The sequence below is a fragment of the Rattus rattus genome, chromosome 9, assembly GCF_011064425.1.
Source record: "Rattus rattus isolate New Zealand chromosome 9, Rrattus_CSIRO_v1, whole genome shotgun sequence".
Lineage (NCBI taxonomy): Eukaryota > Metazoa > Chordata > Mammalia > Rodentia > Muridae > Rattus > Rattus rattus.
Window position 1 is genome coordinate 7,729,931 of NC_046162.1, and position 7,564 is coordinate 7,737,494.

The 7,564-nt window shown below is 42.4% G+C and overlaps 1 pseudogene; it reads right to left on the reverse strand.

The window, feature by feature from the left end:
- Window positions 1-755: 755 nt before the first annotated feature.
- The window catches only part of LOC116909215, an 18,313-nt pseudogene continuing 11,504 nt past the window's right edge, over window positions 756-7,564 (reverse strand).

Consider the following 7,564-nt stretch of genomic DNA (forward strand, 5'->3'; position numbering starts at 1 on the left):
GCCCTGATGGCATTAGGTGTTTTCCTCTAGAGTCAGAAATGTGGGCAGAGAGTAGTCTCCTCTGGTTTCCCAGGAGTGTCTGCCCCTCTGAAGGTCTAGCTCTCCCTCCCATGGGATTTGGGTGCAGGAAGCTGTTTGACCAGGTCCGTTCAGATCTGGGCGCAGTCTGGACCACAGGGGTCCTACAGCTTGACTGCTCCTATCTTCCTGTTCCCAGAGGCCCTATACAGTTTCCTCTTAGGCCAGGGATGTGGGCAAAGGTGGGCAGAAGTGGCGGTCTCTCCTGTCCTGCAGTCTCAGAATTGCCCACACATCTGGGCGATGAGCTGTCTCTCCCACAAGGTTTGGGAGCTGTGGGCCAGGATCAGCGAGCTTTGGGCACCAGCTCCAGGAATGCACTTTTAAGTTTGAAATTTAGTAAGTGAGAAACTAGTTAGTTGATTAAAAAAATTGACTCCGTACATGCCAATATATAAATTATTTTTCTTTGTGAACTGTAGTAACCAACTTACTGAATCAATGTCTACATGTTTTTTCTGCAGTAAACATTGTAAAATGTTTTAATATCTTAAATAAACACTTCCTTCATATTTTACATAATACTTCTAATGAAACGTTATAAAACACCTACTTCTAATGACTGAGTTTATAAAAAAAAGAAAAATGAAACCATTCATTTCACTTGAACCTTAGTTTTAGAATCTGAAACCTTAACAAATATATTTAAAATACAAAAATACAGAATGATGTTTACATTCATAAAATCTGTGGCTTAATGATACTAAAATACTGTAAATTTTTAAAAGAAAGCATTATCTTTTCTTCATTTGCTGTCCAGAAACCTGGTTCTTTTTTTCTCTTCTTTAATTTTTTATCTTTGCTTGGTTTCGTGCTAGAGGTCTGGTAAGGCTGTAAATCTACGCGCGAGTGAAATTGGTACCGACCACTTTCCACATCACAGTAGTAATAAATCCCAGTGGAAGCATCATAATAGAGTTGGTTCTCCTTTCAAAGTAAGGACAGTAAGTTTTACTCATGTATAATGAAACAAAAGAGAAAAATAAACAACAAAAATGCCAACTATAATCAAAAATAGTGGATACATTTGTTTTAACAGTTATTGTATTTTCAGATGAATTAGAGAAGTTAGAAAAAAACAACTTTAAAAAAAAAATCATTGTCTGCTCTGCTTTCCACAGTGCGAAAAATTTAATCTTAATTGCATCAAATGAAACTGCCAGTATTTACGATGTTTTACTTTATGTGAAATGGTAATTTCATATGGTTCAACTGACCATATTAAAAAGAAATGAAAGAAACGTTTTTGAAGCATAAACACTAAGGTGCAGATGACAAACTGCACAGGAGACCAACAGTGTCCCGGGACCGGAGGGCCAAGCCTCGTACCACTACATAACTCTTGACTTTAACATTTATTAACAAACTAAAGAAACTGAGGCTGCCAGGATCAGGTGTAAGAAACGGGTAAACAAACGACTATGTTCACTAAATTTCTATTCCTTTGTTTCTCGTTAGAAAATTGGAGGCAAAAGTTCAAAATAGGAAGGAAAACTTAAACAAGGGATTGAAACACTGAAAAACAGAAATGTTTGAAATGCAAATGCTGCTCCATTTGCAGTCAACAAAACGTTACAAAGTCCAACAGACACCATCATCAACAGACAAGACCGTGGGAAGAGTTTCAGGGAAGGAAGCCTACTCGCCAACCCTCGAGCCCAATTTTAAAACTCGGCCAACTCTTCCTCCTCTCTTCTACTGGGATGTACTTTTTGCTAACAGTGCAGTATTCGGAAGGTCTGAGACACTTACAGAATCATAGTAGAATCCAGTGCTGTGGTCAAAGTACAGGCCGGCGCTCTCTTCCTAAGTGAAGCTGGTCTGCGACACAGCAGCTTCTGAGGCAGCTCTCAGGCTTTCAGCTAGCAAGGACCCTTGAGCGCTGAGCCTTCTGCTAACGCGGAAGCACTCTCCTGCGGAAACAGGCCACCAAGTGACACACATGTCAGCTAAGCTGGACCCCAGGAAACGAAACCGCGTGGACTTAGGACCGTGCTTCAGTTTGTCTCCAGTTTGTAATGGAAGCACATCGCCATTAATTATGATCAGGACCATTCAAATGTTTTCTAATTTAACCTCAGCCCTAAATTTTGTCTTTTTTGTTTTTGCTGCAGATAAGACAGAGGTCTGCACATGCGAGACCAGTGCTGTACTATGAGCTGCAATTTCCCCCAGAATTTATGCATCTTTCTTGTCTCAGTGTTAAAGACACTAAAGTAAATGGTAACTAGTATTCAAAGTTAAATGTGTGGTAAATCAAGGAAGCAACCATAAAGTACAGACTATGAAGTGCCTCTAAAACAGATGATCTAATTATTCGATATGTCAACAATAAGGCACTTTAAAACTAGAGACAGAAAAACTCTAGATTAAACGTTCATAAGTAAAACAACTGTGAAAACCATCCAGGAAATCTAAGTAGTGAGGAGGCATTTCACACGCAGCCCTGGGATTGGTGGGTGAGGGAACAAGAGAGGAAACTACTCTTTACATCCGGGAGTGGCCAGCTTGCGTACACACACAGTACTTGGCAGGCTCAGGTCGGAGGGCACTTTGTGCCTGAGAATTCAAGATCAGTGTGGGCAACAGAGGGCCACCCCATGTCAAAATAACCAATAACTACTTTGGGTTCAAACATGTAAAACGACACTGTTCTTGGGCCTCACTATGCTGTGTGACTGTAAACATGAGAGCCCCTGCGCGCACTCACAGATATGGGTCAGAGAAAACTGTGTGCTCCTGGTTCTCTCCTTCTACCTTTATGGAGGTGGCAGGGTTAGGAACTGAACTCAGGCCGTCAGGCTTGTGTAACGGGCACCTTCTACCTCCGGGGTCACCGCACTGAGCTCCAAGGTTCATGGGCTGAGCGAAACTGTACTGACAATATAGCTCATATAATCAATACAGCGAAATCATCACAACTGTAAATACACTCTCACTTGTGTTTTTTAGCAACTACGGCTGAGTGTGTGGTACAAACCTACGCTCTTAGGTACACACAGACGGAGGTCGGACTCTGAGGGGAACAAGGCCAACCTGAGCAACAAAGCGAAACTTTATTCCAAAAGACAAAGCAAACCTGGTGCTCTGTGCATAAGCATACATTTTAAAACTCACTCACAACTACTTGTGATTCATGTTTGTATCCTACAGGACCAAGGAATCCTACCTTTCTCCCCACCTCCTGGACCTCGGGTTCATGGTTAGCCTTTATTACCTGTGAATCGGAGGTGAAGGGATCCTCCTGTCTGTGGTTAACACTTTCTGCCATCTCAGTACCGTAGCTCTCACTGTCTATTCGTGACTCGGCCTTAGAGTCGAGAGCAGACGCTTGAACATACTGACTCTGCTGTGCAGAAAGATTATCATCGTTATAATATGTCTGATAGTAATAATCTGTAGAGACAAGAAACAAGCAAACAGCTGGTGAGTCTTTGGAAAAAGTTTAATTGTTAACTGCAAAACCCAAATAGCAAACACAGACCTGCATGCACTGAACCCCTGAGTGTGGAACACAGAGCTCCATCCATTACATCTGGCCACAAGGCCAGGGCAGATGTAAGCGGGATGGGGGGAGGGTGGGGATCAGAAGGTTTATTGACAAAATTATTCAGTATAATCAGTATGGGGGCCTATGGGGGAGGGGGATCCTAGCACTTGAGAGCCTGAGGTGAATGAAAAACTGGGCAACAATTCCAGACTACCTTCATCTCCATACTGAGGACCTGACTCGAGCAACGAGAACACTTCGTGCAGCAGTGAAAACACACACAAGCACTGAGGAAATTGTAATATATTTCTAGCTTGTCATCCATAAATTGAGCAAAAGAAGTGGCAAGAAATCTGTATCAGATTCTTCATATTTACATACTTTGTCTGTATTATTTTTAAAGAAACTCTGCACCCGTGTGCCATGGGTGCTCCGAGGGTACTAGACACAGAACACCTGAACTTGACCAAGGAGCGTGGCTCTGTCTGTATTTCTACATCAGACGTTTGATTATCTTCATTTTTCCCACAACGCAGTATTTTACTAAGCTCTTCTACCTAAAAGGAAAAAAAGCTTTAGGAAAAATAAGCCATAAAGCAACTAAAAATACACAACATTCTAACATCCTCAGAATATTACAAGGCATTTATCATGATTGGACTTTTAGACCTTTTTCAGCAACCCCACAACCATTCACAGGGCAAGGCTGGCCTCTGGCTTTCCTTAGCTCTTTCCTTCCCCTTCATTCCTTTCTTTTAAATGCAGAGCTCAGTATTTTGCAAGCTGATAATGAACTTACAGGTCAAATCATCCCCTGGCTTCACCCTCCAGACAGTTACCATGCATACTACTGTGACCCACAGTATCGTCATACTCCTAGGTAAATATCCAAATCACAGCTGGGCCTGGTGGTGAACACCTTCCATTCAAAGCCAGACAGGGCTACACAGTGAGACCCTGTCTAATGAGGGAAGGAAGAAGGAAGGGCAAACCATTCAAATCATCCCTCCAAAAACTAGGGATGGACCTCAGTGGTGGGCACGCCTGGTAATCATGAAGTGCTAGGCTCACTACAGAAGGAAAAGTCCAACTGAAGATAGTTCAAATACAGGCAAGTTCCACCCTTAGCTTGGACAAAAATAAAAGGTTTGCTCTCATAGTCTCAAAGGCCAACAGCTCTTGCTACAATTTAAAACTACACGTTTCCATCTGAACTGAATTTTCTACTACCAGAGACTCAGGAGTTATTTACTTAAATATATTTAAATGCTATTTATATGCTATATGGACTTTTTTCTTTGCTCTTATCATAAATAACTCCAGCAGAATAGAATGAGAACTCGGCAGCGGTGGCATTTTTCCTCTGTGCACTTTGTGCACTGAAGCACCCTTAAAAGATGCTGTGCAGCACATGCCCATGAGTGAACGAGAACTGCCCCATTCCACACACCTCTCCTCTGTCTGACAGGATCTCGGTCCCCGTAGTTAGTGATCAGTAAGGTTGAACACAGAAAGGCAGTGAGAGTGGATACATACAGGTTTATCTAGGTACCTAATGAACTGGGAGATCTCTCTTACTACCAGGAACCACAGACTAATTAGTGAGAACAAACTAATTAGTGAGAATGTTGAGGGGGCACTAGTTCTCAGTTTCATCCCTCAGCCTGTCGTCCCTTACTCTGGGAGGCCAAGTTCCTTTCCCTGGTGCTGACTGTCTGCCACCACCACTGCCATGAACTGGAATATTTAGTATCCACATTTCTACAGGAACTTTGAGTAACATCTTAATTCACACAACTGCCTTACAAAATAGTTGTCCTGATGCCAATGTCACACATGAAATGTCTTAAGAAACAAAGTAACTTATAACGGGCTTGTTAATCCCCAAACCAGACTATATTATGGCTATTAGGTTACCCTTTATTTACTGCTCCAAAAGAAATGTATTGAAAGACTTGGGACCAACAGATAATTAACTATACTCTACTGTCCCAGTACCCAGTAGGGAATGTTGACTAGAAGGTAGTTATAACTATCAGCAAGATGTAACACTTTTTCTACTTTGGCTTTATTGTTATTATTGTTGCTGTTGTATTAATAGTTATTATTATTACTATTGTCATTATTATATTGAGGATCCAACCTAGGGGCTTCTACATACTTACAAGCACTGTACCATTGGCTTCCATTTTCTTTTCTTTCTTTCTTTCTTTTTTTTTTTTTTTGAACAGGTCTCTCGACATTGCCCACACACTAGCCTCAAATTTCTAGACCAGATGTATAACTGTAAACAATGGGAACAGAAATCATTTTAACCCAGCAGTTATTTTCCAAGCTCATTTAAGAATAGCATGTCAGGGACTGGAGAGAGAGAGAGATGGCTTAATGGTTAAGGCACTTGCTGTGCAATCCATAAGGACCTCAGTTAGGATCCCAGCACCCGCAGAACAAGCAAGCTTGGTCTCCGGCACATCTGGAACCCCAGAACTGTGGGTGGTAGTGACCAAAGGACCCCTGAGGATTGTAGGCAGCCAGCCTAGGCAGTCAAAAATGTCAGATCATGGTTAAGGAAGACATCCATTCTGTCAAAGGACTAAGGTAGAACGACAGAAGACACCTGCTGTCACTCTGGCCTCCACGTACACCACCCACGCACTATAAACACACAGTACATAAAGGACAGGATGGCAAAGTCTGATGACATTTCAGTGTCTAGCCTAGATGTGTAGTTTTATAAAACCCTAAATTGTGGAGAAAACATTAGGTTAAAATTGAGTATCTGGAACTAACTTGTTAGGATAATATGCCACTGTTCAATGATCAAGATAAAAATATATTGCTTTTTAAAGCATTACTGTCAAGGATTTATCCTTACTACATATTATGGAAATAAAACACACTTCTAGTATCTGTCAGAAAGACAGGTATATCTCTCTCCACGTGAACCCAAGAGGAAAACTGAGATCACCTCACATGTGGAGTATGCTCAAGAGTGTGTAAAATTAAACCCAGTTCTTGTTTTCAAACTTCATTGCTGTACGATGTTGTCACGCAGACTTTATAAACAACAGGGACACTCAAGATAGGAAAAGGGATTCCAAGCTCAGCATTAAGCAAACTCAAAAGGGAGTGGATGGATGTTGGTTCGTGCCTGAAATCCCAGTCTAGGAGGCTGAGACGGGATTGCCTGAGTTTGAGTCCAACTGGGGCTACATTCTAAGATCTAAGACAAGCTGACCTACCGAGTGAGATTCTGAAGTTTGAGGCTATCATGGTCTACATAGTGAGCCAGAGCCAGAGAAAGAGCCAGAGAGCCCGAGAATGCCAGAGAGAGCCAGAGAGAGCAAGAGAGAGCCAGAGAAAGAGCCAGAGAGAGCCAGAGAGAGGCAGAGAAAGAGCCAGAGAGAAGAGAGAGAGAGAGAGAGAGAGAGAGAGAGAGAGCCAGAGAGAGAGCCAGAGAGAGAGCCAGAGAGAGAGCCTGTGAAGGACCAGAAAGTACCAAAAGAGAGAGGGGTTGTGGGTAAATTTGTGTGTGCCTGGATAGGTAATGGATGGTTGTACAGGTGGAGAGGTAGACACACAGACAGGTAGGAGACAGGGTCGTGATGGGTAGGCATGCGGGATATGTGGATATAGTAGCAGCCTGCTGTCGTGGGAGGATTGTGCAGATCCAGTAGCTGGGTTTGAATGCTACTCCAGTGGTCCAAGCACTGAGTAACACGCTCTGTGTTGCCATCAGAAAGAGGAGATGGTAAAGGACTGAATTCATAGTCTTAAAGGAGAGGACATTTTATTACTTCATTTTATATTATTTTTTAGACAGGGTCTCACTAGTATTCCTGGCTATCCTGGTACTCAACTATGTTGTCTAGGCTGGTCTCAGGCTCACAGAGGCTCACTTGCCTCTGCCTTCCAAGTACTGGGATTAAAGGTGTGACCATCACATGCAGCCCAATGGTTTATGTATTACATTAAATTGTGACTTCAGTAAGATGG